Source organism: Pleurodeles waltl, chromosome 7, assembly GCF_031143425.1.
Source record: "Pleurodeles waltl isolate 20211129_DDA chromosome 7, aPleWal1.hap1.20221129, whole genome shotgun sequence".
Lineage (NCBI taxonomy): Eukaryota > Metazoa > Chordata > Amphibia > Caudata > Salamandridae > Pleurodeles > Pleurodeles waltl.
In genome coordinates this window covers 1,550,057,002-1,550,064,344 of record NC_090446.1, presented here as the reverse complement: position 1 = coordinate 1,550,064,344, position 7,343 = coordinate 1,550,057,002, and the positions used below count along the sequence as shown (strand labels likewise).

Sequence of the window (7,343 nt, the reverse complement as noted above, 5' to 3'; positions counted from 1 at the left end):
CTCTCCCTCTCTCTATCTCTCTACCTCTCTCTCTTTCTCCCCCACCAGGCCTGTGTAACTACACTTTTAGTTTTCGATGCCCCATGCAGTGACAGAGAGGGGTCCCCCTTGCCCCATGCAGTGAGGCAGTGACAGAGGAGGGGTCCTCTTTGCCCCAGTGACAGAGAAGGGCTCTCTTTGCCCCAGTGACAGAGGAGGGGTCCTCCTTGCCCCATGCAGTGAGGCAGTGACAGAGGAGGGGTCCTCCTTGCCCCATGCAGTGAGGCAGTGACAGAGAAGGGTCCTCTTTACTCCTGTGACAGAGAAGGGTCCTCCTTGCCCCAGTGACAGAGAAGGGCTCTCTTTGCCCCAGTGACAGAGGAGGGGTCCTCTTTACTCCTGTGACAGAGAAGGGCTCTCTTTGCCCCAGTGACAGAGGAGGGGTCCTCCTTGCCCCATGCAGTGAGGCAGTGACAGAGGAAGGGTCCTCCTTGCCCCATGCAGTGAGGCAGTGACAGAGAAGGGTCCTCTTTACTCCTGTGACAGAGAAGGGTCCTCCTTGCCCCAGTGACAGAGAAGGGCTCTCTTTGCCCCAGTGACAGAGGAGGGGTCCTCTTTACTCCTGTGACAGGGAAGGGCTCTCTTTGCTCCAGTGACAGAGGAGGGGTCCTCTTTACTCCTGTGACAGGGGAGGGGCCCTCGTTGCCCCAGTGACAGAGGAGGGGTCCTCCTTGCCCCAGTGACAGAGAAGGGCTCTCTTTGCCCCAGTGACAGAGGAGGGGTCCTCTTTGCCCCAGTGACAGAGGAGGGGTCCTCCTAGCCCCATGCAGTGAGGCAGTGACAGAGAAGGGTCCTCTTTGCCCCAGTGACAGTGACACATCCTGTGTGTCTCTGCCAGCTGACGGTGGCTCCTCTCCTCCCCTCCTCTGTGGCCTGTCCCGGGCCCTCCCCCATCCCTGGGACCGGTTCCTCCACTCCCGGGACTGTCTGCAGCTCCCACTTCCGGGACCAGAGAACCTGTTCTGCAGCCGCGCCCTTCGGTTTCACTGCTGGGGCTGGTGGTATCACCTCAGCCCCGGCCGGAAGTGGCAGCGGGGGGCATCCTGCCCCAGGGTGGGGGGCACCCGTGGGCACCTCAGGCCCCCTGGTACACTCAGGGCATGGCAGCGCCTTGGAAGTCTGGCAGGTGTTTGCAACTTCTCAAGTAAGGGCAGGGCTTTAAGTGAGGCGGGTCCCCCCGGGTCCCTGCAGAAATTAAAAGCTAACGCTGGAACCTGTGCCTTCCGGGCCCTGTGTTAATGTGCTTTACAGGCAATCAGGGGCCGGTTTCTCAGCGGTGATACCTGAGCCAAGGACGATGAGACCTCCTGAGGTGACCCATGGCCCCGAGGTGACTCCCGCGTCCCTTCCCCTGATCTACTCCTCTAGCAGGCGTCGCTCCTCCCAGGTGTTGTGTCTCTGGAGATGTTTTATAGCACATACTGGTCCCTGTATAGCGCCTACTGCGGAGAGGGACCCAGCACCCGTCTGTGCCACTTCCGGGTATGGGTGGCAGTTTATGGGGAGCTCAGGGGCTGAGACTGGGGGAGGTGAAGGGCCATCAGAGCCTGAAAACCAAAATCCGGGACTTATGCAAAAACAGAAGAAGGACTAGAATTTTACATCACCAAGCGCCACAGGATGACAGCGCCTACCAACTCAGAAGAGGCGCTAAGAAAATACAAAAACTGTAAACTTTAAACCCAGCGTCGATCCAACCGCCTTCTGGAGACAGCTGCCCACCAGTCCTGCACATATAAAGGTGCCCCCCCCACCCCGTATAAGAACCGGGACATGATCTCAATCTCCTGGAGTAGCTGGTGAAGAACCGGGACTGTCCCGTCGAATCCGGGACGCCTGAACACCCAGGCAGCGCCTTTAAGGGGGCCTTGGAGGTGTTGAGAATACAAGCCCATCCTTTCCTTGGCCCCTCTGCAGGGAGCACAGAGCAGCAGCCAAGAGCCAATTGTAAGTGAGGTTATATGTGAACTTGTGTGAAGGAGATGCAGAGGGCAATCAACTTCCACCTGTTGGACCTGGCACTTTTTGCAGGGTCATCCCAAACTTTTTGCCTCCTTCCTCCTATTTTCTCAGAACTTATTTTATTGGCTTTAGGACTCTGGGCACTTTACCACTGCTAACCAGTGCTAAAGGGCAAGTGCTCCTTGTGTAAAATGTATGGGTAATTGACTTTCCATGATTGGCATATTTGATTTACTAATAAGTCCCTAGTACAGTGCACTAGAGGTGCCCAGGGCCTGTAAATCAAATGCTACTAGTGGGCCTGCAGCCCTGGTTGTGCCACCCACATTAGTAGCCCTGTCAACATGGCTCAAACCTGTCACTGCAGTGTCTGTGTGCAGTTGTAAACTGCCAATTTGACTTGGCAAGTGTACCCACTTGCCAGGCCTAAACTTTCCCTTTTCTTACATGTCAGACACCCCTAAGGTAGGCCCTAGGTAGCCCTATTGGCAGGGTGCAGTGTATGTTTAAGGTAGGACATATACTAATGTGCTTTATATGTCCTGACAGTGAAAAACTGCCAAATTCGTTTTTCATTGTGCAGGGGGGGCCTATCTCTCTCATAGGTTAATATGGGGGTTGCCTTTAAATATGATTAAAGTGCAAATTCCCTTTGGGAGCAGATAGAAAAATTGAGTTTAGGGTCCCTGAACTCATAATTTAAAAATACATATTTTGGTAAAAGTTGTTTTTAGATTGTGTGTTTGAAAATGCCACTTTTATAAAGTAGGTATTTTCTTGCTTAAACCATTCTGTGAGTCTGCCTGTTTGTGGATTCTCTGTCTGGGTCAGTTTGACAGTTGGGCTGTTTGCACCTCTCTCTAGACAGTGACGACACAAGTGGAGCTGGGGTGTAGCCTGCATTCCCTGATGAGCCATCTGTGCTGGGAGGGAGGGGAGGAGTTGTCAATCACACCTGAAAGGGCTGTGCCTGCCCTCACACAATGCAGTCTCGAACCCCTGGTGTGTGTCTGGAGCCTGGCCTGGGCAAGATCCTGTGAACAGCAGAGACTTTCCTTTGCAATTTGCCTACTTCAAAGGTAGAAAGGGGTATAAGTAGTGGACCTAAAACCCCTGAAAATTAGATCACTTCAGGAATCAAGAGGGACCTCTGCCAAGGAGAAGAGCTGAAGAGCTGAGGAGAAGTGCTGCCCCTGCCTGTGACTGTGCTTTGTGGAGCTATCCTGCAGTTGCTGCTTCTGCCTGTGAAAGGGGACAAAGACTAGACTTTTTTTGTGCTTTCCTGCTTGAGAAGAATCTCCAAGGACTTGAACTGAGCTTGTCTCCTGTTGTTGAAGTCTCAGGGCCATCAAAGACTTCCCCTGACAGCACATGGACTCTCTACTGAGACGCCTGCCTGCCAAGTAGTACCCTATCCCGTCCCTCCACTCACAGAACGACGTGCGGGGACATTTTCAAAGCACCTTCCGCAACGCAGCTGATAAACTGCGTGCCACTGGCTCCATGGCTGGAATCGATGCTCCACCTGCATCGCGGCTGGGAGGTCGACGCATCGTGACTGGAGAAACAACACGCAACACCCGCTTATGGAGGTTGAAAATGATGCAAACCCCACACAGCACGGTTTTCTGTTACTGTGCAACTGGATTTTCCACGCATCGTCCCTGGATGTCAAAGTCAACCCGACTCTGCACAGATCTGAGGTGCCCCGTCCGGAAATCGACGCATTGCTCTCTTTTGCAAGGAAGAAAAACGATGCATCGCCGACCCGACAGGAGAAGGAAAGATGCAGGCCTCACTTGCAAGTAAGGAATCAACGCATCGCTACCCTTTTCCGATGCACGCTCGCCCGTGTGGCTTTATTTTTTACACTAACCAGGTACTTTGTGTAACAGGAGCATTCTCACTGTTTTCTAGGGATTAAGGCTCTTATTCTTTTGAAAATTCATATCTTGACTCGTGTATGTTGAATTTTTGTCATTTTGGTCTTGTTTGATTTAGACAAATATTACCTATTTTTCTAAACTGGTGTCATGTCCATCTTGTAGTGTTTTCACTGTGTTACTGTGTGTGTGTTGGTGCAAATAGTTTACCCCGTGCTCCTGAAGTTAAGCCTGCCACTTGTGCCAAGCTACCAAGGGGGCCAGCGGGGTTAGCTGAGGGTGATTCTCCTTCCTTTACCCTGACTAGAGTGAGTGTCCTTGCTTGGGCATGGGGTAACCTGACTGCCAACCAAAGACCCCCTTTCTAACAACATGCATTTCAAACATGGTCTGCTGCAGAGACATTGCCAGCAAGAACATACATGTCAGCAGTCTTTTCCAGATTACGTAATTGGTGACCAGGAGGCTGTGCTTTAAAATATTTCACAGGGTTCAGACACCTGCTGCAGAGATCATTGTGTGCGGAACAATGATGAGATTGTGATAGCGGTCAGATAGAGCCGGTGGGCATAGCGTTTTCAAGACAGGTGTGTGTGCGGCGCAGCCAGTTTTGCTTCATAAAGTAGCACAGAGGGTTATTGTGCCTGCTGCGAAGCACACGTAACACGCAAATCACAGATGTGTATTTCAGGTAGAGAGACGCGTGGGCCCTGGCTTTGGATACTCAGATCATGTTGTTACTTCCAGTTGAAAAGCTGCAGAAGTTGTAATCTAAACCTCTAATCTATTTATTTCTATCAAAGATGTGCATGGAAACTGCAAGTAATGGGTTTAGATTTTTTGTGTTTTTCTCAACCTGTTGTTATCCTAAGATTGCATATAAAGGTTCCCTTGGGATGTAATAAAGTCTTGTTGCTGTGTCACTGCATTGTCTTTTACACCCTAACTTTAGGTTTCTCACAAGTATTCACCCGTAACATAAAATGTCTGCAAGGACAGCTCTTACGTCATTCCTACACCGCATTGTCTTATGTAACATTGCCTGTACATTGATTTACACATGTGTATGATTGATCGTGCCTCCCTGTGTGATGATGTATAGTGCTCTGAAGCCCTACTCTGGGACAAGTAGCGCTATAAAAGAACTAAAAACTATATTAGTGGCTGCCATTTTAATCCATATTTGTGGGATTACCCATACGGACAGATAAATCTTGCATTCACCAGTGCAAGAGCACCTCTCACCTCTTACAGAGGGTGTTGCGTAAACTTGAAACCCTTCTTTCACGTACTTTCAAGTGAAGTGATGAGAAGTTCTGCACCCTGTTTCCTTCCATTGTCCTGGGTCCGTGTCAGGCTCCAGGTGGCCCCAAGCCAGGATAAGGATGGAATAAAAGCTGTGCTGAGGGACCTTTGCATCTGCCTCTCTTTTGAGCCCAGCTGACTGCTGCCCCAGATGGAATACAGACAATGAGTGGGCGCTGCTGAATAATGTCCTGGTGTCAGAAAATGACCAGTTCAGCATGTTGTCCTCGGTCGTCCAGATCCGATCCAGCGACCAGGTGCGGAGTAGTTCCCCACCCAGTCACCCCATAGAGTAACACAGGGAAGTAGTGGTTGCGGTTCATGTGATTCAAGACCCTTCCCAGCGGACCCCGAGGAAACCAGCAGACAAGAGGATGGATGGAGAGGGCCCCCACCCGAGGATACCCAGAAGTTAGGAGCACCTACACCAGGGACCCAGGTGCAGAGAGGAGAAGGGACTCTCTCTGAAAACTGTGGATGGAGAGGGCCCCCACCCGAGGATACGCAGAAGACAGGAGTACCTACGCTGCAGACCCAGGTGCAGAGAGGAGAACGGACTCTCTCTGAAGACTGTGGATGGAGAGGGCCCCCACCCGAGGATACCCAGAAGACAGCAGTACCTACACCAGGGACCCAGGTGCAGAGCGGAGAACGGACTCTCTCTGAAGACTGTGGATGGAGAGGGCCCCCACCCCAGGATACCCAGAAGACAGGAGCACCTACGCCGCGGACCCAGGTGCAGAGGGGACAACGGACTCTCTCTAAAGACTGTGGATGGAGAGGGCCCCCACCCGAGGATACCCAGAAGACCAGAGTACCTACGCTGCAGACCCAGGTGCAGAGAGGAGAACGGACTCTCTCTGAAGACTGTGGATGGAGAGGGCCCCCACCCGAGGATACCCAGAATACAGCAGTACCTACACCAGGGACCCAGGTGCAGAGCGGAGAACGGACTCTCTCTGAAGACTGTGGATGGAGAGGGCCCCCACCCCAGGATACCCAGAAGACAGGAGCACCTATGCCGCGGACCCAGGTGCAGAGGGGACAACGGACTCTCTCTGAAGACTGTGGATGGAGAGGGCCCCCACCCGAGGATACCCAGAAGACCAGAGTACCTACGCCGGGGACCCAGGTGCAGAGGGGAGAACGGACCCTCTGAACACTGTGGATGGAGAGGGCCCCCACTCGAGGATACCCAGAAGACAGGAGTACCTACGCCGGGGACCCAGGTGCAGAGAGGAGAAGGGACTGTCTGAAGACTGTGGATGGAGAGTGCCCCCACCCGAGGATACCCAGAAGACAGGAGTACCTACGCCGGGGACCCAGGTGCAGAGCGGAGAAGGGTCTCTCTGAAGACTGTGGATGGAGAGGGCCCCCACCCGAGGATACCCAGAAGACAGGAGTAGCTACACCAGGGACCCATGTGCAGAGCGGAGAACGGACTCTCTCTGAAGACTGTGGATGGAGAGGGCCCCCACCCCAGGATACCCAGAAGACAGGAGTACCTACGCCGGGGACCCAGGTGCAGAGGGGAGAAGGGACTCTCTGAAGACTGTGGATGGAGAGGGCCCCCACCCGAGGATACCCAGAAGACAGCAGTACCTACACCAGGGACCCAGGTGCAGAGCGGAGAACGGACTCTCTCTGAAGACTGTGGATGGAGAGGGCCCCCACCCCAGGATACCAAGAAGACAGGAGTACCTACGCTGCGGACCCAGGTGCAGAGGGGACAACGGACTCTCTCTGAAGACTGTGGATGGAGAGGGCCCCCACCCGAGGATACCCAGAAGACCAGAGTACCTACGCCAGGGACCCAGGTGCAGAGCGGAGAACGGACTCTCTCTGAAGACTGTGGATGGAGAGGGCCCCCACCCCAGGATACCCAGAAGACAGGAGTACCTACACTGGGGACCCAGGTGCAGAGCGGAGAAGGGACTCTCTGAAGACTGTGGATGGCGAGTGCCCCCATCCGAGGATACCCAACAGACAGGAGTACCTACGCCGGGGACCCAGGTGCAGAGAGGAGAAGGGACTCTCTGAAGACTGTGGATGGAGAGGGCCCCCACCCGAGGATACCCAACAGACAGGAGTACCTACGCCGGGGACCCAGGTGCAGAGCGGAGAACGGACTCTCTGAAGACTGTGGATGGAGAG

At 53.5% G+C, this 7,343-nt stretch overlaps 1 long non-coding RNA gene across 1 annotated transcript in view; it reads left to right on the top strand.

Annotated features, from left to right (window-relative positions):
- The first annotated feature begins 995 nt into the window (after positions 1 to 995).
- The window catches only part of LOC138246688 (uncharacterized), a 28,218-nt gene continuing 21,870 nt past the window's right edge, over positions 996 to 7,343 (top strand). The window contains exon 1 of the long non-coding RNA XR_011194333.1: positions 996 to 3,806. This is a non-coding gene — a long non-coding RNA (uncharacterized lncRNA). The remainder of the gene's footprint in view (positions 3,807 to 7,343) is intronic.